We start from the raw sequence: 22,980 nt of genomic DNA on the forward strand, positions 1-22,980 counted from the left end.
ATGGCATTTGTTGTGCTAGAGCCATAAACAATAAATACACATTTTTGTTGGCCCATGGGGAATAGCTGTAGTTGTCCATTCATGTGTGTGTGTGCATATACATGTATGTATGTTTATTGGAGATGCTACTTTTTTTTAAACTTAGGTGCATTGATACAACATGGCTGCCCTGGACATGACCTATTGCATTCAAGTTGCTTGAACACATCAGAAGTCCCATTGTTAAGGTTGATTGATTGAAATTTATATGTTACCATGAATAAAAATTGTTTTTATGTTGAACATCATGGGCCTTATTTGGTAAATTGCTCAGTTTTGTAGCTGTGTGGGGCAGCATGTGAGCAGGAGTAATTCACTATCATACACAAACACACTTTGTTATATTTGTCTGGGCATAACCACCGGCTTTCCTCTTTTAAGAAAATGGCCAGAGCTGGAGCAAGCCACAGCCAGGCACTCAGAACTCATCCCAGGTCTCCATGTGTTTGCCAACTATATAACCAGTTGGCGCTGAGTATGTGCTACAGTCTTCATTAAGGTTATATAAAAGTAATACTAGCAACTGAAGCAGTAGCAGTAGCCATAGCACAGAGAGTGAAGTGATTGCTGTGTGTAGTGTTGGGAAAGTGTTTCCCAGGGCTCAATCCACGTCGTGTCCCTCTCAGAGCCTCGCCATGGACTGTGCTGTGGGAACAGGTTTCCTCTGGGTAAGGTGTCCACATAGTACCAGACTCAAATGTGACCCAGGGAAGAGGAAGCCTCCTTCCCATCCTGCCCTGACTCACCCAATGGCATTCTTAGAAGGATCTGTTTCACCTGCTTGAGATTTCTCTTCTAGAATGTATGTATATGAACTTGGAAAATCCCACAAGCAGTTAAGGCCCACAATAGCAGGGTATATTTATTTGTTTTTTTTAAAAGGTTTATTTATTTATTTGAAAGTCAGAGTTACATAGAGAGAGGAGAGGCAGAGAGAGAGGCCTTTCATCCACTGGTTCACTCCCAAGTTGGCCACAAGAGCCAGAGCTGAGCAAATCCAAAGCCAAGAGCCATGAACTTCTTCCAGGCCTGCCTTGTGGATCCAGGGCCCCAAGGATGTGGGCCATCTTCTATTACTTTCCCAGGCCATAGCAGAGAGCTGGATCAGAAGTGGAGCAACCAGGACTCGAACCGGCATGCATATGGGATGTTGGCACTGCAGGCGGCAGCCTTACCCGCTAAGCCACAACGCCCCCCCCCCCTTTTAGATCTTCACCAACACAGTGGCCAAATTGTTTGATATCTGCTTCTCCAATACATAAAAAATAGTATGTCTTTGTAGTTTAAATGTGCATCCCTCTTATTGTGAATGTGGTCATTTGTGATATTTGTAGTTCTTAATTGAATTTTCTTGATATTTTCTGACGAGGCTCTATTCCCTTTATTTTTTCAGGTAATATATAATTTTGTTTTTCTTTATTTTCATATTTATGTTCTAGTGCTTTATTCCCCAAAGCTGTAATTTTAAGAAAGAATATAGCAGGTGTGTATTGGATCCCTATATAGGGCATGTTGCCCCTTTTCCCCTTCTCCCCCCACCCCATTTCTCCCTTTAGCTGAGACCCTTGGTGCTAAACCAGACCCTTCCAGACTCCTTGCAAAGCACCTGGCAAACAGATAAGCTGCACAGGGCAGCTAGTGAAACAGATAAGTTCCCAGAGGTTTCAAAGAGCGCCCAACTCTTCTGCAGTTTGCCTTCTACCTCCACTCCCCCAACCCCGTAGTGGCAAACTCCAACTTTTTTTGTTAAGATTTATTTATTTATTACTTGAGAGTCATAGTTACACATAGAGAGGAGAGGCAGAGAGAGAGAGAGAGAGAGAGAGATGTCCTCCATGCAATGGTTCACTCCCCAGTTGGCCGCAATGGCCGGAACTGTGCTGATCCAAAGCCAGGAGCTTCTTCTGGGTCTCCCATGTGGGTTTAGGGGCCTATGGACTTGGGCCATCCTCTACTGCTATCCCAGGCCACAGCAGAGCGCTGGATCGAAAGTGGAGCAGCCGGGACTAGAACCAGCACCCATATGGGATTCCAGCGCTTCAGGCCAGGGTGTCAACCTGCTGTACCACAGCGCCAGCCCAAGGCAAATGTTTGGGTAATTGCCACTCTTGTGGGAGGCCTGGATAGAGCTCCCGGTTCCTGGGTTCTCCCTGGCCCAGATCCAGCTGTTGCAGGCATTTGGAAGAGAGAACCAGTATACAGAAGATCCTTCTCTCTGTCTCTGTGTCTTTCAAGTAAAATAAAAATAAACTTAGAGAAAAATTTCATGTTCCAACTCTAGCCTCAAATTTTATGTTTGCGATGTTTCAATATGACAGCAAAATGCTTCTTAAAAGAAGGTACACTCTTCACTTTGTCTGAGGCTGTGTTCACAATATACTAGCTTGGCAGGACATGTGGGGGCAGGTTAGGAGCTCACTGGGAAGACAGGGTGTAGGCAGAGCTGGGCAGGTGCAGGCTCCAGCAAAGGCAGACACCAAAAGCACTTGACATCTAATATTTCATAAAATAGAACAAAACTGGATTTCCTTACACTTAACTCTGAGCTTTAATCAGGAATAGTGGGCATACCCTGATGTCCTCAAGGCCTCTAAAGGCCTCCATCTGGGCCTGGCTGAACAGTCACTTACCCTTCATCTAGGGCACTCTGACTCTTTGCTTCGTGTCAAATACACTGAGTACCAGGCACAGAGAGATGCATTAGATTTAGCAGTGTGTCAAGAAACTCAGTCCAGTGAGAGCTGTTCATTTCAAGATTTTCTTTTTTAAGAGGAAGAGAACTTTTCTATCAACCCTTATAGGACCAGCTGAATGAGATAATTTTCTTTATATCCAAGTGAAGCAAGAATCCCCTAAACTTTTTGTGGTCAGTGGCAGGTTGCTGTTCTTAGTTCCCTCCTCCATCGTGCAAACCTGCTCTAAATCCAAGCTCATTCTCCAGAATTCTGCAAACAATGGATTTGTAGCAGACAATATGGGTTTATTAAATGTTTTTTTTTTTGTGTGTGTGTGTGTTTAAGATTTACTCATTTGAAAGTCAGTGTTTTACAGAGAGGGAGAGACAGAGACAGAGATCTTCTATTCACTGGTTCACTCTCCAGATGGCCACAACAGCCAAGGCTGGGCCAGGACAAAGCCAGGAGCTTCATTGGGGTCTTCCATGTGGGTGGCAGGGGCCCAGACACAGGCTACTTTCTGCCACTAAAAAAGACTTGGATTGGAAGTGAGCAGCCAGGACTTGAACTGGCACTCATGGGATGCTGGAGTTGCAGTCGGCAGCCTTACCCACTACGTCACAATGCTCTTACCTGTTTCAAGTGTTGTTCACCTTTGTGGAGACTGGGCCAGCCCACAGGCAGCTGCTGCCCCTCCCTCACTTGGAGCCTGGGAGGTGATGACCCCCCCAGTTGGGCTTTGTTCTCCCTGGGGGATGCCGCCGCCACGGAGGGCACCCAGAGGCGGTCCCCACTGCTCACCGCCCGTCGGGCGTCCTCCAGGTTACTCCCTGGTGACCCACATCCTGGCCGGCACCCGAGATATCCAGATTGTGGAAAGGAAGAAGTTGGCCCATGTGCTGGGTGTGTAGGTGGGACTGGGGGAGAGGCAGTGGGCCCCGGGCCCCTTCCTTTGGGAGGGGGGTGAGATGAGTACTGTGGGCCCCAGAAGCCAGAGCTCAAGTCAGCTACTGGGGGAGTGTCCCAAGGAAGCTGAGTTCACCACCCCCACCCCAAGCTGCTGGATGAGGCGCGGTGGTGATGCCAGTTAGTGAACCCCCCTCCCTTGTCATGAGCGGGGCTGGCCCAGGCAGGAGGTCTCAGAGTGGCTGCGTGGGAGCCAGGACTGGGGGAGGCACTGGAAAGGGAGGTGCTCTGCTGAATTCAGCCCTCTGGCTGCAGCCAGCCTGGAACTCTCCGGTGGTAGGGCGGCCATGCAGGCTGCAGGCTCTGGGGCTGGTCCTGGCTGAGTGTAGGGAGCCGGGCCTCCGGCCAGGCTCCTGGCCTATCACTCGCTTGGTCGCTGGAGCAGTGGTGAGGCCAGGAAACAGCATGTTCTCAGAGCTGGCTGCAGAGCTGTCATTCTTAACACTGACACGTGGAAATACTGAGGATGGCCTGCGAGCTGGGAGAGCCGTGGGAAGAAAGGGCCCCGAGCTGAACCCTGGCCGCATATCTGGGGGCTGGGTCGAGCCCCTCACCCTGCCCCACCCCCAGGCCGCTTGCTGAGGTGTCTTCCTGCTTGTTTTGTCTGTCTGATAATAAATTGTGCCGGCGCCTCTGTTGGTGTTACATCAGGGACCTTGGACGCAGCAGTCCTCTTGTCCGCGGGCCGGTTCCTGGAACAGTCTTTGAGGACGTCCTCTGGAGGACAGAGTGTCCCCAGCAGCCGGTTCTACCTCCTCCCTCTCTCCTGTCCCCAGCCCGGAGGCTCTGAGGACCCAGGGTGGGGACAGGGCTGCTGGGGGCCCAGGCTCGTGCTTGTGGTCTTCTGTCCTGAGCTGGGCCCAGGGAGTGTCCACTGACAGTCGAGAGGGTGACTGAGAATGCAGGCAGCCCAGCCCTAGGCTGATGGGGCGAATGGAGACATATTTGTGTCATTGTCCCCATAACGGAGTCAGAGCTGGCTGGCTCCAGGTGGCTCCCAGGACAGTGCCCCTGGACCGGCCAGGCCCCAGGCCAGGGCTGCAGTGTCAGCCCATGTGGGCGCTGGAAGACGGCAGGCTGGAGGCAGCAGCTGCTCAGGGTCCCACCATGAGTCTGTGGCAGCACCAGGCTGGAGCACCAGACCCGCACTTGCTGGCCATGGTGCACCTTCCACAGGCTGCCCACTGCCCTGGGCACTCCCTCTGCGCCCCTCATTCAGGGGCAGCCGGCTGCATGCAGGAGGGACTGAGGAAGGGGGTGAGGGCCCCATGGGAGGGAGCCAGGGGCCCAGGGTTGCCACCAGGGCCCAGGCCAGCCTGTGGGTCAGGGTCGCCTCATATCAGGACTTCCCACGTGGCTGAGTGCACTGTGCTGTGGGGACGTGGCCACGGGAGGGACAGCTCCCTCTGGCTGACGAGGTGTCCGTGGCAGGGCCCAGCCTTGCTGTGTCCCTGGGGCACAGCTCCGTGTCTCCTGTTGCCCATGCCCATGCCATGCACAGGGAGCTTGCCTGGGCAGGCAGCACTACCTACTCCCCCTGGTGCCCCCAGGGGAGAGGGTTCATGTGCTGAGCTGCCGCTGGCCTGGGGACTGCAGCTGGCCCACAAAGCGTTTATCTTTTCCATGCCTTCTGCAGGATCTGGCCCATGGTTGGCACCCCTTGGTGGCTCACTTGGGGAGAGGCCTCTGGGCCCCATGCCTTTCTCAATCCAAGGCTACTGCTCTTGTCCAGCTACCATCAGAGTTGGGCTGCAGGTGCCAAGAGCTGTCCCCTGGACCAGCAGGGTACCAGTATGCTTCAGACAGCATCCCTCCCTGTCTTGGCCCCCACGGCCAGCTGCCCTGATCAGATGGCTGCCCGTTCTCTCCTGGCCAGGTGCCCAGATGGCCCAAGGCAGCCTGAACCTGCTGTCTCTAGGTGGAAGCGCCCGCCTCTTGGCAGTCAGGGCCCAGTCCTCGCATGGCCTTTGTCTGAGCTGCATTGTGGCTCCACCTTCCTTGGCTTGCCCAGGCAGTGCCCACTGCCGGTCCCTCTGTCCAGTGCACTACTGTGTGGTTCCCTGCCTCAGTGGATCCGAGCTCCCTGGGCACCACAGGCCCTGTGGGTGGCAAAGGAAGCCTCACATTTGGAATAAGCTTAGTTACTTCCCCCAGGACAGAGGGGTCAAGTGCAACCAACTTGACCCAGGAGCTGAGTGGGCTGGGTCACGGCAGGTGGGCCGTGCTTAGGGGAGGGAGCTGCAGCGGCCCCAGTGAGCAACGAGTGTGCCGTGGGCCGTGCCACCGTGGTGATGCTGCTCCTACAGCTGCTGCAGGGGTTCTAGGGCCAGCCCGCATTAGCTGCACAGCCACACTCTCCACAGCGGGGAGCCTCCCCCGTGGAGGCTGCTCACTGGCCACTGCTAACAAGTGAGATGACATTTTGCCCTTTTCCCCAGACCTGGCCGCCTGTGTCTCCCCAGGCCCCCTGCCCTCCATCTTTGCCCCTTTCCCCTGTAGGCACCTGAGCAGCCGGCCAGGCCAGCACAGCCGCCCAGACTGCTTAGAGTCTTATCCTGTGCTGCTCTGCTGGCTCAGGTCACAGGCACGGCCCTGCCTTGATGAAGTTCATCTTTGTGTGGGTGCCTGTGAGCTGAGAGGTGCAGGTGCTTGGATCTTGGGTGCTGGGAGTCTGGGCCACGGCTCTGGCAGCTGTCTTGTGCCCACAGGCCTGCAGTGTAATGCTCTCCTGTTATGAGGGGGCACTGCCGGCCTCCCACTGTGTAGCCTGGTGGTGCTGGCATAATCTGGGGCCTAGCGTCTGGCTGTAGTTGTGGCCGAAGCATTCCATCCCCCGGGACCCCCCTGTAGTAGGCGGAAGCTATCTCAGATGCCGCAGGACGGCCTTGCTCCAGGGCCCTGGGACCTGCGATTTCCTGTCGGGCTTCCCAGAAGTACCTTCTGCCATCTGCTTCTGCAGGCTCGGCCGTGTGCACATGGCAGGCCAGCTGCCCCATGGCCTGGGCCCGCGTGCAGCCCTCTGTCCCCAGCGCAGGTGGTCCCCACTCTGGACTCTGCATCTCTGAACTCTTCCTCCCAGTGGAGGGCGTGAGATGCAGTCACTTTCCCTCCGGCCTCCAGGGCAAGACCCGCCTGCTGAGCTGCCTGGGGGGCTCTCTGGGGTCCATGTCTTCAGCACAGCTGCCCGAGCCTCTTCCTGTCCTCCTGGCTTGATAAACACAATGTCGCCTCTTTCACCTTCTGTGCCGTGTGCACATTGGGTTGGGCTGTGTATGCTGGGCACAGGAGACTCGGCCTGGATGCCATCAAGGCTCTGTCCATCCCACCCGTGTCTGGCCCTCCTTCCCCATGGACAGGCCACAGCCACAGTGGCCCCGTGAGGTCACGCTGACCTGCTCTGGGAGAGCGACCATGTGGGGCCTGGGCTGCCATGGCAGGGGCCACCCTGACTTCCTCTGGGCGAAGCGGAGCTGTGTCACCCTCTGTGACCCCAGGTGCTGTTTTTGACAGGCAGAGTGGACAGTGAGAGAGACAGACAGAATGGTCTTCTTTTATCATTGGTTCACCCCCCAACGGCCGCTGCGGCCGGCACGCTGCGGCTGGCATGCTGTGGCCGGCGCACCGTGCTGATACGTAGCCAGGAGCCAGGTGTTTCTCCTGGTCTCCCTTGCGGGTGCAGGGCCCAAGGACTTGGGCCATCCTCCACTGCACTCCTGGGCCATTGTGCCACTCTCTTCCTCCTCTTCCTCCTTGGCTTCACCGCCGCTTGGTCCCCGAGATCTGCCCCATGGCCTGTTTCTTTCTGGCTTCCCCGCCCCAGTTTGCACTGCAGGCCTTTCCATGTTGGCACCCCTGCCTTCCAGGGGTCTCTGTGCTCGACCCCTCAGGGAGTCCCAGTGTGCGGGCTGCTTCCTAGGAGCACCCTGACCTCCACCATGGCGGTGCTGGGAAGGAGACAGCCAGGCTACCGTCGGGGGCTCTGCAGAGGCCTCTCTCACGGGAGCTCGGAGCTGGCCCAGCCCTTGGGGGTTGTCCCAGAGTGAGGCAGGCCTGGGTCTGCACAGCCCACCAGCCTGGCCTAGGGGGCCCTGCAGGGAGGCTGGGGGCAGTGATGGCCCCATGCAGCTGCTGGTGCTTTTGTCTTTATTACTCAGGAAAGCACGTGGGGCGCCCCTCACCTCTGTGTCCAGGGTGAGCCACTCCCGCTACCCCTTTTGCTCTGTGCCCCTGCATCCTAGCCTGGGGTCCAGGCTGCCCCTGGCATGGGGGCACGTGCCATCCTTAGGGGAGGCTCAGGTGGGAGCCGGGAGCCCTGGTGGGAAGGGAGATGAGTGGGGAAGGGCCCAGCACTGCTTCTCTCTCCCCAGGTGTGGAACCAGAATGGCAAGAGCCCCTCCATCACCTTCGAGTACATGTGGCTGCAGCTGCTCCACTATGGCTTCCCGGAGCCCGCCTCCCAGAGCCCGCCTCCCAGAGCGCAGAGCACTGGGAGCTGGGCAGGGCCGGCCTGCTGGGCTTTGTGAGGCACAACGGCTCCCTCTACAGCCCGGCCTCCTCGGAGCGGCTGGGCCTGGACAACCGGCTGTTCGGGCCCCCAGGGCCAAGATGGAGCTGGGCCTGGGCTGGGGCCAGGATACCAATGAGGTGTGCGAGCGGGCCAGTGGCGGCGGCAGCGGAGCCTGCGAGGGCCCTCCCAGGGCCAAGGGCTTACAAGGTAACTCGGAGGGGGTTGGGGGAGCAGGGCTTCAGCTCCTCCCAGGGGTGGTTGGTCAGAGGGGTCGGGCCTTGGGCCGGCTGGAGCGAGGGGCTTGGTGCACACACAGCTTTCTCATGCATGCTTGGCTGCACCCACAGATGGGGACCCCCTGGATAGGAGGGCCGCTGTCTCTGGCTATCCCCATTTGACAGATGGGGAGACTGAAGCTTAGAGAAAGGGAGTGCCTGCCTGTGTTCGGAGGGGATGGGGCGCCCGAGCTGCGGGGGCCCAAATGTGCAGGGCCTGCCTCTGTGCTCACATAGCCGCTTTTGCTCCGTCTGTCCCTGTGTCTTTGTGACAAGGTCACAGTGACGATCCCTAGCCAATGACATCCCCAAGGACCCTAATTCCCAGGCCCGGGGGGGTCACATGCTGAGGTCCCCATGCCCATGACTTGGGGGACCCCCTTCTAGCTCCGGCAGGACACTGTCCAGGCCACGGCCAACCCAGATTATTTAACTGAGCAGAAACTTCTTTCTGAGAGTGTCCAAGCCCAGCACCTCCTGGCCTGGGTCAGGGGGCCCTTAATGTCGAGTCCCCTGTCTCCCTCCATAGACCACAATGCCACAGGGATGGTGCTCGCGGGGGACAAGGGGGGCCAAGACATGGACACCATTTCATGTCCCAGGAGTTCCTGTTGGCCAACGCCATCTCCGGACAGCTGCTGGGTGCCGGCTCCAACTAGAAGGAGTTCGGTCTCAATGAGACAGTGAACAGTATCTTCACCCCGGGCGGCCCCAGGAGTTCCCTGGCCGACAGCCTGGACCTGCGCTATGAGGAGTATGAGGGAGCCGGTGCTGAGCTGCTCAATGGGTCCTACCTGGAGCTCAGCAGTGACAGGGTCACCAACACCTCCTTGGAAGCCCCCTTCCCCGACACCAGCACAAGTCTCCCCACTTTGGCCAGGAACAAAACACAGGCCATGTAGGAGGCCCCACCCCTGTCCTGTCCAGGGCCTGGGGCAGTGGAGGGAAGTGGGGGACAGCCACGCTTTCCCATGTACTGGGGCTCTGGGGAGAGGGCAGGGGCCTGGCCCTTGGCGTGTCCTCCTCAGTGTCAGTCCCAGGCCCAGGTTCCCACCGAATGCCAGGGAGTGGAGCTTACACAGGGTGGAGGGGCAGGCAGGGGGACTGACATGGTTCTGAACTCTTCTCATGAGCCAGGGCGTCGGCGTCTAGCTGCAGGTGACCCTGCACCTGTCACAGCTGCCCTGGCCCTGGGGGGGGGGGGGTTCCCTAGGGACTCACTTTGGAATGGGGGCAGCTTGGCCTCCAGCTGCACAACAGGCCTGAGATAGCGAGGGAGGATCCAGCAGTCCTCAAGTGGGGGCCGGACCCCGGAGTGAGGGTCGGGAGCAAGGCAGGAAGTGCAGCTGGGAAGGGCGCAGTGAGGGTCCCCTGGAGGCCCCATGGCTAGTGGCAACTGGGCAGCATGGCTGGGCATACCCGGGCAGTCACAGCTGGACACGCCTGGGCAGTCACAGCTGGGGCCACCTGGGCAGTCACAGCTGGACATGCCTGGGCAGTCACAGCTGGGGTCACCTGGGCAGTCACAGCTGGGGTTGCCTGAGCAGTGTGACTGGGTCAGAGGGTATGACCTTGGACCAGTTGCAGTGTGCAGCAGGGTGGCCCCAGACCTGCCTGTCACACTACAGGGTGCTCCCTGGTGACAAAGCCGTGGGCAGCAAGAGTGTTCTCAGCAGATGGAGCCAGGCTCAGCCACCACTGGCGGGGGTGGGCCCCAAAGGCAGGGACAGCCCCCGCAGTTCCTTGACCTTGGGCGATGCTCAGTCAGGGGTCTCCAGGACTGGGTTGGAAGGCCAGGGGTTTGGGCCATTGGCTAGGGTCCAGAGAAGCAGAGCCAGGGACCCTGGGGGTGCTGCACCTCCCCCCGGCCTCTTTACGAGGCCCAGCCCTTGTGGGGCCTTGGGCTAGAGCTGGGAGGACCCCCCACCCCGCGGCACTGTGAGGGGCTCAAGAGGGACCCTTCCTTGCCAGGAGGACTCAGCTGGGCCCTCCACAGGCTGCCCAGTGGGCACATCCCCTGTGCCTGGCACCCCCAAGCCCTCAGGCTGGCAGGGAGTAACAGGCTTTGCTTTGGCTCTGAGCGCAAGGGGCTTTGAGGGGAAGAACAGGAGGGTCTGACACAGACCCTGCTTGGCTGTGTGCTCCGGCCAGGACCTAAGGCCTTGAGTCCCGTTCTCAGCCCCCAGCCTGGGTCCTCTTTGCCCCCAGAGCAGTCTGTGTGCACAGCACAGAGCCAGGGCCGGATCCCCAGGGGCTGGGGGGTGGGCAGATGGTGGACAGCAGCCCTTCTCGGCCACATCTGTCCTGGTGGCACAGAGCCCAGCTCTTCAATTCAGCATCAGGCACAGGCATTGCTGTTGTCTGTGTGGTATGGCGGGACAGCAGGACACATGGCGAGCCCTGGAGCCAAGTCTACCAGCCTCTGGGCTCAGCTGCTCCTCTGTCCATCAGGAAGTGCTGGACAGGGCCCCTGCAGGCTCAGGTGCAAGGTGACTGCCGGGCCCGGGGTCTCGTGCAGTGCAAGCACTGAGATCCTCAGGCCCCCATCTCCAAGCCTTGGCTCCGCTGCCCATCTCAGAGTCTAGTCTGTCCATCAAATGCTGGTCAGTGCTCAGAAAGGCCAGGCTTGGTGATGCACTGTCCCTGCCATCCACCCAAAGATGGCCCAGGGAGATAGGGCCCAGGAGGCCATGGGGAGACCTCGGGGCCCAAAAAGCTGTACCTTAGTGAGCTGGCCGCACACAGGAAGCTGGGAGCAGGACGCATCAAAGGTGTTCCAGAAAGGAGAGGCTATGTCCATCTGAGAGCAGCTCCAGCAGTCAAGGGCGGGGCCTGTTCTCAGACAGACATGGGGCAGGAGCGGCCTGTCCCCAGACAGACACATGGCAGGGCGGGGTCTGTCCCCAGACTGACTTGGGGAAGGGCGGGCCCCCTCAGAGCGGGGGCCGGCAGCCAGGAAAGCAGCCCTTTCTGCCTGGTCACCTGGGAGCCACCCCAGGCAGGCCGGAAGAGTCTGCATCTCCTGGGCAGGGGGCCCCGTGAGTGACAGGCCATTTGGAGACCCCTGGCCTGGTGAAATATCCTCCCTCCAGATGGAGGTGGGGGCCAGAGGGGGTAGCCCATGTCCTGGGTGTTTTACTTCTCAGGTTGTGCAAATCCTGGTGGGGGGGGGGGGGAGCTGCACCTGCGGTCACAGGAGACGTGCGGGCAGCCCCTCCAGGGACTCCCCAGGGCCTCAGGAGGGCTGGGTGCCCTCCTGCCTGCTGGCTGGGAGCTGTTATTAGATAATGACAGTGGATGGAGGGCCAGGGAGGGGCTGGCTCTTTGTTTCAAGGGTGGTGTGGTGCAGGGGGACATAAAGCTGTTGGAAGCAGGGGTGTTTTCTGAACCCAGTGTCAGGGATTCAGCTTCGGGTCCTCTCTTGCTCTGAGGTCCACGGGTCTCGGTCCCCTCCCATGTTAGAAGTCCTCCCCGCTCTCTTTTTTGAAGATTTATTTGAAACACACACACAGAGAGAGAGAGAGAGAGAGAGAGAGAAGAGAGATGGATCTTCCATCTGCTGGTTCTCTCCTGAAATGGCCGCAACGGCTGGGGCTGGGCCAGGCTGAACCCAAGAACCAGGAGCTCCATCCAGGCCTCCCACGTGGGTGCAGGGCTCCAAGCACTTGGGACATCTTCCACTGCCTTCCCAGGCACATGAGCAGGGAGCTGGACTGGATGTGGAGCAGCCGGGACACAAACCGCTGCCCATGTGGGTTCCTGGCACCACAGGCAGTGGCTTTATCTGCCATCCACATCTCTTCTCATTTTTAAAGAGGAGGCTGGGGCTTCCCTCCGAGGCTGACAGACTCCTGGTTGGAAGCCCGAGGTGAGGGCACGGCTTGGGGAAAGATGATAACCACATCCCAGCCTTGCCTCTCCCTCCCCTGTCCCCTCCCTCCTGGACTGGGTGGGTTTGCCTCTGGTGCTCCTGTCGGAGATTGTCTCCTGGGTCCCTGGAGCATGGGAGCGGTTGATGCTACCATTCCTCCCACAAGTGCAAGAACGCACATCAGAGCGGCCCTAGGAAGGGACCAGCGAATGGCCCTGTGAAGGGGCCAGCGCCAGACCAGGCCCAAGTGACCTGCTGCAGGCCGCAGGACCCCAGGGGCTGTCTGCGCCCCGCCACAGTGTCCCTTCTCCTCATGCTGAATCCAGAGTGAGCCCACACTTGGAGCTTGAGATCAGGCCCGGCACATGGCTAGCTCAAAGCAGCCGTGTGCCCTGACGGTAGCTGGCTGCAGCGCCTTGTGCCCTGGCCAAGAGTTCCAGCCCAGGGTCCCTGCGACCCTGCGGAAGCTGGCTGCCACACCCCTGCCTGGAGCTGAGAGCTCTTTAATGTTGGTAGCTGGAGCCTGAGTGGCCAGTGTCCCCAACTACCCAGCACCCAGCTGGAGGGAGGCAGGAGCAAGGCATGCTGGAACATTCTTGGCTCACAAGTGCTGCTTTCTTGGTGGGAAGAAATCCAGGACTGACGGGAGAAGGTGGGAGTGAGATGCCTGCATGTGGGGTGCAGTCACGGTGTGAACCCCACATTCTTCAGCACCCCTGTAGGGAGCCTCAACAGCTCCCAGGCTGCATCTCTCTGCCCCCTAGCTGTGCTGGGGAGCTCTGGCGCTCGCTGGTGGGGTTACGCCCACGGCTGAAGACAAGCATGTAGTTAGGAGGAATGGCCCCTCCCAGGAGTGGTGGGCAGGGGGCTTCTCACTCCCTCTCTCCTCGACTTCCTTTCAGGGCCAGGGCCAACGCATGTAAGCAAGGCGTGAGTCCGGCCAACATGTACCAGTGGAAGCTCTCGTCACAGGAACCTTGCAGCACCACCTGCACCACAGGTACTGGTCCTGGGTTGTAGCCAGGCAGCCCACTTGGGGCCCACCTCCACGAGGGGCCCCTCATGGGGCTGGGTGCACACCCACTGGCTGGTAGCCCCAAACTGTGTGTAGGGGGGTGGGGCTTGGGCGGCAGACAATGACATCTTTGTGTCACTGCCCACCAGGCCATGGTTGGGTCCCGGCCACCCCAAAGGCTCCCCCAGCTGTGGCCGTGCCCATCAGCTCTTGCTGGGGCAAGTGTCCTGGTGAGGAGCGAGAACTCATAGGTCGAGCAAATGCAGGGAGAGAGAAGTCGACCCTGAGACTCATGGTCAAGTTCCAGGAGCTCAGCTGCAGGCGAGGACTTTTGGGGGGACAGAGACCCCCCCTCCGTGTGTGAGCAGGAAGCACTGGGCGGGGATTGGACCCACATCTTGCTGGCCATGAGGCCAGACAACACCAGAGAGATGCTGGTCATGGCCACCAGGGACAGCGGCTGCACCTGCTGCTGCCCCGAGCCCTGCCCTGCCTGTCCTCAAACTCAGATGTGAGACCCAGAGCCAGGACACAGAGGCCACATGCTGCAGGGAGACCCCAAGGGTCAGCTCTGCATTCAGAGTTTTGTGTGAGATTAGCCGACTCCCAGCTGCCCCCGTAGATGCCAGCTGGCCAGGCCCGTGGACGCCCCTGCAGTCTCTGACTGCCGGCAGTCTGCATGTGGCTGTTCCCCTGCACGAGATGGACCCTCGAGATGGGGGCGGGGTGGGTGGCCCTGCCTCTCAGGCTGAGGAAGGGGCTCTCATCCCGGGACAGGTGCCCCAAGCAGAGCTGATGGCATGATAATGCTGAGGCTACCATGCACCTCCCACCATGCCAGAGGGAAGCAGGCTTTGTAGGTGTTTAGCGAGCACGTGCCTGGCACCACCCTCTGCCCACGCCTCCCAGACCAGACACGCAGCTGGCTGGAGAGATGTGTCCAGGGCGATGTGGCCTTGGGGACCAGGGGCCTGATAGAGAGCCCTGGCTGCTGACGGCCCCAGGAGGACCCAGCAAGCTTTTGGAGTGGCTGGAACGGGGGTGAGGGGCAGGTGGGGTGTGACACACATGGCCCAAAGTGTAGCCAGGACGAGTGGCTCTGGTGAGAGGTGGGGCCATGCTTGCAAAGACGCTGTCCAGGAGCGAGTGAGCCCCAGGCAGCAGGCTCCCGTGGCCTCCGAGGTGGGTGCTCGCCTGGCGAGCAGCCTAGGCTAGGGTCAAGACCTTTGGTTGGGATAGCAACTGTCCCCATCCCCACTGCTGGGCCAGGCCTCACCATCTGTGCTGGAGTCCCTGCACACCCTGGGGCCTCACAGTCACTGCTTAGGGCCACAGGGACTCCGGACTCCCCTCAGGCAGGGTGTACAGCCAGGCTGGGCAGGGGTGGAGTATGTGGACTGTGCATGGCAGCCCTGTGCCTGGCACCCATGTGTGCGCCGGGCTGCTGGGTCCGTGGAGTGGGGGTGGGGGTGGGGCTTGGGTGGCAAGTGTGCTCCCTTGGGAACCCCGTGTTTTCGTTTCTTTAAAGACGCTATGAGGGCAGCAGCTGTGACCATGTCTGGTCTCAGTTGGGCTCCTAGGGGTGATCACAGAGATTCTTCTGCTCCCAGGGGCACAGCAGTGATGGAGGGAACTGGCAAGACCCCAACTTTCACGTCCTGGGGCTCTCCTGGGGAAGAGATGACAGCTGAGGGGGAGGGAGGCCCTTGGAGATCCGGGGCTCTGAGCATCCCTGTGGCCTCCTAGGAGGCCGGTCAGGCCTGGAATGGTCAGATGTACCCCTGCTGCCCCGAAATGGGCAGTTGCAAATGGGTGAGACCGAGAGACACTTGGTGATGTTTTTCTCTTTGGGTCATCTCAGGGTTGGTGACAGATGGGTTGGGTCCCAGTTGCACGGGCTGGGGAGGGGTGCAGAGGAGAGGCCAGATGCAGGGTCGTGGGTGGGGAGAGGGCTCAGAGGTACCCAGTGGCTCTCCCTGAGGTCCTCCAGTGGTGCCTTGAGCCCAGGGACATCCCGGTCCCCAAACTGGGAAGCCGGGCTCTGAGCCGTCCCTTCACTCACCCAAGGCCCTCTGGTTAACCATGGGGCTCACAGGACCCTCCCTTGCCCTGGACCTAGGGGTCATGTCGACGTACGCCATGTGTGTCCGCTAGGACAGCTTCAAGGTGGATGACAGCTACTGCGACACCCTGACCCGGCTGGAGCCTGTGCACGAGTTCTGCACCAGGAGGGAGTGCCTGCTCAGGTACCCCCGCCTGGGAGGGAGTGCCAGCCCAGGTACTTGCCCAGGCAGCCATGGGGTGGTCAGGATGCCTGGGTCTCCACTCAGGACAGCAGTCAGACCTGGCCCCAGGGATGGACGGTGGGGGCTCTGGAGGAGGGCATGGGGGTCTTGATAGATGCACCCCACCCTTCCCGACACCACACCTGTCCCAATGACCTCTGCTGGGTGCAGCTGGGTTTTATAAACCCACAGGGATTCCGAGGCCCTTCCGGAAGCTCATGGGAAAATGAGATTAAAAGTTTCTTTGGGGCTGGCGCCGCGGCTCACTTGGCTAATCTTCTGCCTGTGGCGCCAGCACTCCAGGTTCTAGTCCTGGTTGGGGCACTGGTTCTGTCCCAGTTGCTCCTCTTCCAGTCCACCTCTCTGCTGTGGCCCGGGAAGGCAATGGAGGATGGCCCAAGTGCTTGGGCCTTGCACCTGCATGGGAGATCAGGAGGAAGCACCTGTCTCCTGGCTTCAGATCTGCGCAGCACGCCAGCCGTAGCGACCATTTGGGGGGTGAACCAATGGAAGGAAGACCTTTCTCTCTGTCTCTCTCTCTCTCACTGTCTAACTCTGCCTGTCAAAAAAAAAAAAAGTTTCTTCGGGTGAAAAACATGGTGGAAGCCATGCTTAGGTTTTCATTCTGCACATTTTCCATGAACTTTTTGAAAGATTGTCATATCCCCGGGATGCAGGCTGCTGGCCGACTCACGTGGGCAGAGGCTGGTCAGTGTTCCAGCCCTGGGCCTCCTGTCCTGCCTCGGCAGACACAGTCAGAGACGGAGCCCCGGGTGCATCGTGCCCTGGTGTGGACCAGCCCAGGAATTGGTGCAGGGGCCCCAGAGCCGCTGGGGAGCCTCTGAGATGGGGAGCACTCACCCAGCTCCTGGCAGCCGGGGGGGGTGTCTTACTGCTTTCTGGGAGGGGTAGGGAAGATGAGGGGCCCCTGGACCCTGCTGGACGCGGCTGCAGACATGTGGCTTTCATTTCTCTGCGCCAGGGTTCGTGGAGAACAAGGCACAGCCCAGGGTCCAGGGTAGCACAGCAGCACACAAGGGGGCTCAGGGCTCCAGGACACTGGGGCATGGTCCTGAGAGGGGGTGGTGGGTGGGGGATGGGTCAGCAGGGCCCCAAGGTGCAAAGGTGAGAGCAGGAGGAGGCATCGCAGGCCGTGGGGGCCACAGGCTGGGGAACCCCTCCATCCCCAGTTGTCATGGCGACGACCTCCAATTCGGCCCCAGGCCTCCCTGTCAGGCCCAACCCCTGGGACCTGGGGCCACATGTCTCTGGAGTGCAGGGTTGTCAGGGCTCCAGCCACAAGGTGTGGGGTCATTGAAGGCCACCCCACCCCCGAAGCAGGTGGGAGAGTAGCATCTGGAGCTACCAGTTCCCCATCCTGGGCTGCTGGAAGATGCCGTTTTCCCGGCTTCGACAGCTCTGTGAACAGCGACCTGACCTGTGGGAGGCGGCCGAAGCCGTGTGGCTGGAGGAGCGCAGGGTTTGCCGCAACCCAGCCTGCGTGCGCATTGGGAGATGTCCCAGTGATTGGAGGTGAATTGGCGGCAGCTGTGGCAGGGATCCAGTGGGACTGGGCGTGACCAGGAGGAGCCTGGGTGGGGGCAGGGGCCAGTCAGTGGGGGCCTGAGTGAGGGGGTGGGGCCGTGTGGAACCTGGGTGTGGGTGGGGCCTGAGTGAGGGGGCGGGGCCGTGTGGAACCTGGGTGTGGGTGGGGCCTGGGTGAGAGGGTGGGCCAGGTGTGGATGGGGCCAGCTTGGGCTTGGGGTGGGACCAGGTGGGACCTGAGTGAGGGGGTGGGGCTGTGTGGAACCTGGGTGTGGGTGGGGCCTGGGTGAGGGTGGGGCTGTGTGGGGCCAGGTAGGGATGGGGCCAGTTGGAGCCGGGGTGGGGGTGGGGGTGGGGGTGGGACGGGGGTGGGAGTGGGGGGCCGGGGTGGGTGGGGCCGGATGGGGCCTGATTGAGGGGCGGGGCTGGGTAGAACCTGGGGGGTGGGTCCTGAGTGAGAAGGTGAGGCCTGGCTGGGTGGAGTTTGGATCTTTGTGTTGCTGGGCAGGGTTGGGCAGTAGATGTCCCAGGGGTCCAATGTGAGCTGGTGGGCCTCTGCGGGGTGGAGCTGGCCGTGGGCTGGCTGGGGCTTGGCAGGGCCATGGGTGGAGGGGCAAGGACTGGAGCCAGCCATGGAGCTCAGCTTCATACCCAGCCCCCTGCCCGCCCATCACAGTGCATGGCCAAGTACAGGGAGCGCAGTGTGGTGACCAGGCACATCCGTTGCTCTGAGAGGCTGTGTGACCCCAACACCAGGCCGGTGGGTGAGAAGAGTTGCACAGATCCCCCTGTGACTGCCAGTGGACCGCGTCTGACTGGGGGCTGGTGAGCGTGGCTGGCACGGGGCTGGCCTCTGCTGCCCCCGGCTTCTCCAGTTTCTGGAGCAAGGGTGTGAGGGAGGAGCCCCTGAGTGCCAGGTCTCCCTGTAGTTCTGAGGAATCAAAGCCCCCATCCGACCTGGCTGTCTCCGCCCATCTCCATCTGTCTCTCCCTGTCTTGATCCGTCTCTCTCTGTCTCTGCCCGTCTCCCCCTGTTTCCATCCGTCTCCCCCACATCTCAGTCTGTCTCTCCCTGTCTCTGCTCATCTCCCCCATCTCTCCTGTCTGTCCGCCTCCCCCCAGCTCCATCTATCTCTCCCCATGTCTCCGTCTGTCTCTGCCCGTCCCCTCCTCCATCTCCAACCGCTTCTCCCCATGTCTCAGTCTGTCTCTCCCTGTCGGTCTCTGCCTGCCCGCCCCCCCTGGTCTCCTTAAGCCTCTCCCCATGTCTCAGTCTGTCTCTCCCCATCTCTGTCCATCTCTCCCCATCTCTCCCTGTCTCTCCCTGTCCATCTCTGCCCGTCTCTCCCTCCATCTCTGTCCTCCTCTCCCCATGTCTCAGTCTGTCTCTCCCTGTCCATCTCTGCCCGTCCACCTCCCCCCGTCTCTATCTGCCTCTCCCCATGTCTCGGTGTGTCTCTCCGCGACTCCGTCCATCTCCCTGTCTGTCTCCGCCCGTCTCTCACCATCTCTGTCCATCTCTCCCCATCTCTCCCTGTCTCTCTCCATCTGTCTCTGCCCGTCTGCCCTGTCTCCATCCGCCTCTCCCTGTCTCTGTCTCTGCCCCTCTCATCTGCTCAGATGCCAGCCGGGTCCCCTGTGCTCAGCCCCTATCTGTAGGTGTGTGTTTCTCCCTGTGTGTTTGTCATCAAGCAGGCATTATTTCTGTAATTAGAACAGAAAATGTTATTTAAAAAGTGGTTACTATGGCAACCGCTTCCCACACTGCCTGGGGTGCTTTCCCCTCCCAGGGGGCTAGGAGCTTGTGGGGCACCCCTCCCCCCCACCAGGCCCCTGCCGTCTCCCTTTTGGAGTGCAGAGGGAGCTGAGGGCAGGGCCACACCATCAGGCACGTGTGCTGCAAGACCAGCGATGGCCGCGTAGTCCCTGGGTCCCAGTGCCAGGTGAAGACCAAGTCTCTGGCCATCCACCCCTGCGGGGACAAGAACTGGCTGGCCCACTGGCTGGCCCAGGACTGGGGCTGGTGAGTGTCCTGGAGATGGGGGCGCCTGGCCAGAGGGCATCAGAGAACAGCAGGTTGGCCAGGAGCTGGCTGCAACTTTGAAGGCAGAGCTCGCTGAGATGGATTTGACACACACAGAGCCAAACAGGCGGGGGAACCCCTTGTGACCTCTCAGCTCCAAGTGGCACAGGCTCCGTGGTACATGCAGAACTGGCAGCGTCCCCACACCAGGCACCCAGGCGCCCGAATGACGGGGCACTGGGCAGGTGCTGTCCGGCTGCGACTGCTTCTGGCCTGCGGGCCAGGCAGCCTGCTGTCCATGATTGTCACCCTGTACCCCACGCCAGACCAATTGCTTCCAATGTGCCTTCAAGCAGATCACTATTAACCAAATCATCTCGGGACAAAGTGTTGTCTGCTAAATCGATTCTGGCCACAGCACCCCCAGCCAAATGGTCATTAACCAATTTGTTTCAAACAGATGGTTTTGGGTTCCGCTGCTTTTGATCAAACTCATTTGGGGACAAACGGTTGTGGAATAAAGAGTTCTCAGCCGATGCGCCATCGGTCCCGGCGTCCCCCCCCCGTATCTACTGACCAGCTGTTGTCACAGGGTTCCCCCCACCCCGGGCAGGGGCAGCTGTCCCAGCCCTCTCAGCCCCTGGCCTCTGATCCAGCCTGTCCCCGGCCTCAGTGCAACACCACCTGTGGCGAGGTGTGAAGAAGCGACTGGTCCTGTGCATGGAGCTGGCCAATGGGAAGCTGCAGACACACAGCGGGCCCAGGTGTGGGCTGACCAAGAAGCCGCCGGAGGAGAGCACCTGTTTTGAGAGGCCTTGCTTCAAGAGGTACTCCAGCCCCTGGTTGGAGGTGAGCGGCCGGCCCCGGGGCTCCTGCCCTGCCGCTCGTCCCCACCCCAGCCTCTGTCCCCAGGAAGTTGCTCACCTGTGCCACGTCAGGTTGCACGAGAGCCATGCCTTCCAAAAGCCTGATAGTGCCCTGTTGTCTCTGCAGCTCTCACATTGGGCCTATGGGCCTGCTCACGTCCAGCCTGGCTTGACCTGGTTGATTTTTTTTTTTTTATTTGAAAAGCAGAGTTACAGAGAGAGGAGGAGGGAAGAGAGACAGAGAGAGAGGGAGGCCTTCCATCTTCTGGTTTACTCCCCAAATGGCCACAATGGCAGGGCCTGTGCCAAGCTGAAGGCAGGAGCCCAGAGCTTCTTCTGGGTCTCCCACATGGGTGCAGGGGCCCAAGCAGTTGGTCTGTCTTCTGTTGGTTTCCCAAGCACATCAGCAGGGAGTTGTATTTGAAGTAGAGTAGCTGGGACTTGAACTGGTCCCATGTGGGATGCCAGTGCTGCAGGCGGAGGCTTAACTTGCTACGCCATAACGCCGGCCCCTAGCACTGACCTTGAAGCTATCAGTGGCAGCCTGGGGTGCTGACAGAGCCCATGGGGGAAGCCCTCATCCCAGGTGAGCCACGGCCAAGGCAGGGTTGTGGGATTTGGAGACCACATAATAGCAGAGCCTGGGCCAGAACCCTGTGGGCCCCAGAGAGGGTGGTGACCCCCCCCCCACTGCAGTCCTGGCCCCCAGGCCACCCAGACTGAGGATGTCAGGTGAGACAGGACTGGGGTCTCACCTCTCTGCAGATGGGAGCTGAGCCCTCACCCCGGGCCCAGCAGTGCCCGAAAGGGAGGGGTCTCCCCACTCCTCAGAGAGGAACCCTGAGGCCCCTCCCACATCTGCCTGTCCCCTAGTGAAAGAGCAGAGTAGAGGGTGAGGAGGGGCCTCGCGAACTGGCCACCGGGGGAGGGGCAGAGGGAGGGAGGGCGGCCCCTGCCTGTGCCAGTCCCCTCTGGACTCTACCCGGCCCTCCCCGGCTGTCCATGCTGGAGTTCTCAGGAGGGGCCGGCGGGGAGGCCCAGAGCGGCCTCTGTGAGCCGCCGGCCCAGGCCAGGAGCACGGGGGATAAAGTGACGTGTCACAGGGGAGTGGGTGCCCAGGAACCTTCACGGGATGGTGCAGAGCCCCCCAACTGGGGTGCCCCTACCCTTGGTTGTAGCTGTGACAGGCAAGTGCCAAACCTTCCCGTTTCAGTGCCCGAGCTGCTGAGTCTGTGTTACAGGGATCCGATGGGTGCAGCAACCCCCAGGCCAGGGTCCTGTCCCGGACCCTCCTCACCCCTCCCACACTGCACCTGCTCATCTGGGACTGGGACACACATGCACTTCCTCATTCCATGGCAGAAGGGAGGCTGGGGGCTGGGCTGGGGCTTGTGGAGAACCCCAGGGGAGCTGGGGCCTGGAGGAGGAGCAGGCAGGCCTACCTGGGGGACTGGCTGGAGAGGCCAAAGCCACCTCTTGGAATGGCCAGGCCGGCTGGGAGGGGAGGCATGACCACTGCTCCAGGCCCCCTTGGCAGGAGTGACCCTAGTCCGTTCTCCCCAATTGTTTGCAAGAGCAGTGTCCCTGGGGTATGAGCGGCTCGTGGGGTTTTGTAGGGAGAGCACCCGGTGAGGAGCTGGGGCTGGGGTGATGGCTTCAAAAGGTGCCTCGCAGACCCAGCACAGCTGGGATCACGGAGGTCCTGAGGTGGCTACCCCTCATGGTGCAGCTGGGGAAACTGAGGCAGCTCTGGGCGGCCTGCCAGTGCCGTCCCCATCCCTGCTCAGTGGTGAGCCCGAGCCTGGCCAGGTGGGCGGGGCCTGTGCAGGAAGCTGAGGGTTGCCTTTGTCCTGTCGCTGCCCCATGAGTGCACCAAGACCTGCGGGGTGGGCATGAGGATGCGAGACGTGAAGTGGTACGAGGGCACCGACGTCATGTGTGGCTGTGACCTGCCGGTGAAGCCAGTGGGTAGGCAGGCCTGTGACCTGCAGCTCTGCCCCACAGAGCCCCCAGGTGAGCAGGGGCAGGCTGTGGGCCGGGCGGGGACTTGAGGAGGAGGTGCGGGAGCTGGGGCATGGAGGGTGAGCAGGCGCCCTGTTGGAAGGCAGAGCCCAGGGAGGGGGAGGGGAAGGCCCACTGGGGCTGGAGGCTGAGAGAGAAGAGGGGCAGCCACAGGCGGGCAGGGAGTGTGGGGCCGAGGGACCAGGATGGGGGCCTGACTTGGGCCTCAGGGGTCCTGGCTTGGGCACCTGGAATATGCTCCAGGTGTGGGTGGTGGATTCTACTCTGGGCACGGTGCGGGGGGCTGTGCACCTGTGGGCTCCCAGAAGGCACTGCTACCACAAGTCCTGGCCCCCGGCCTTGCCCCTTCCACCCCTCCTGCTGGTGTCCATGGGGAGACGGCAGAGAACTGGAACCTGACACCCGCTGGGATCCCTGTGATGGGCGCATGGCCCTGCCCGAGGTGCTCTGTGCCAGAGCTGCCCCGTGGCAGGATGCAAGGTGCTGGGGTGGTCAGCAGGGTTCTCACCCCTGGCCTCTTGCTGACCCCCGACCTCCACCCTGTGCCCTTTCCCCAGATGACAGCTGCCAGGACCAGCCAGGCACCAACTGTGCCCTGGCCATCAAGGTGAACCTGTGCAGCCACTGGTACTACAGCAAGGCGTGCTGCCACTCCTGCAGGCTGTCCTGCCCTTAGGCTACCACTGCAGCCATAGAGACCCAAGTGCCCGCCCAGGGCCCCGTCCCAGACACCCCCACGGGCGCCTGAGCGGGGGGGCGGGGTGCAGCACCGGGCCACCCCCTCTGCTCTCCCAGGCTAGGGAGCTCCAAATCGTAAGGATCCTGTTTGGGGCTGAGCCCCCACCCAAGGGGCCCCAGGACCCAGAGCCCAGCGGTGAAGGTGAGACGTGC

General features: G+C 60.6%; 1 pseudogene; it reads left to right on the forward strand.

Annotated features, from left to right (window-relative positions):
• The first annotated feature begins 7,615 nt into the window (after window positions 1–7,615).
• On the forward strand, window positions 7,616–22,765 carry LOC133773509 (ADAMTS-like protein 2; annotated as a pseudogene).
• The last annotated feature ends 215 nt before the right edge of the window (window positions 22,766–22,980 follow it).

The sequence above is a fragment of the Lepus europaeus genome, chromosome 14, assembly GCF_033115175.1.
Source record: "Lepus europaeus isolate LE1 chromosome 14, mLepTim1.pri, whole genome shotgun sequence".
In the NCBI taxonomy this organism is placed as follows: domain Eukaryota; kingdom Metazoa; phylum Chordata; class Mammalia; order Lagomorpha; family Leporidae; genus Lepus; species Lepus europaeus.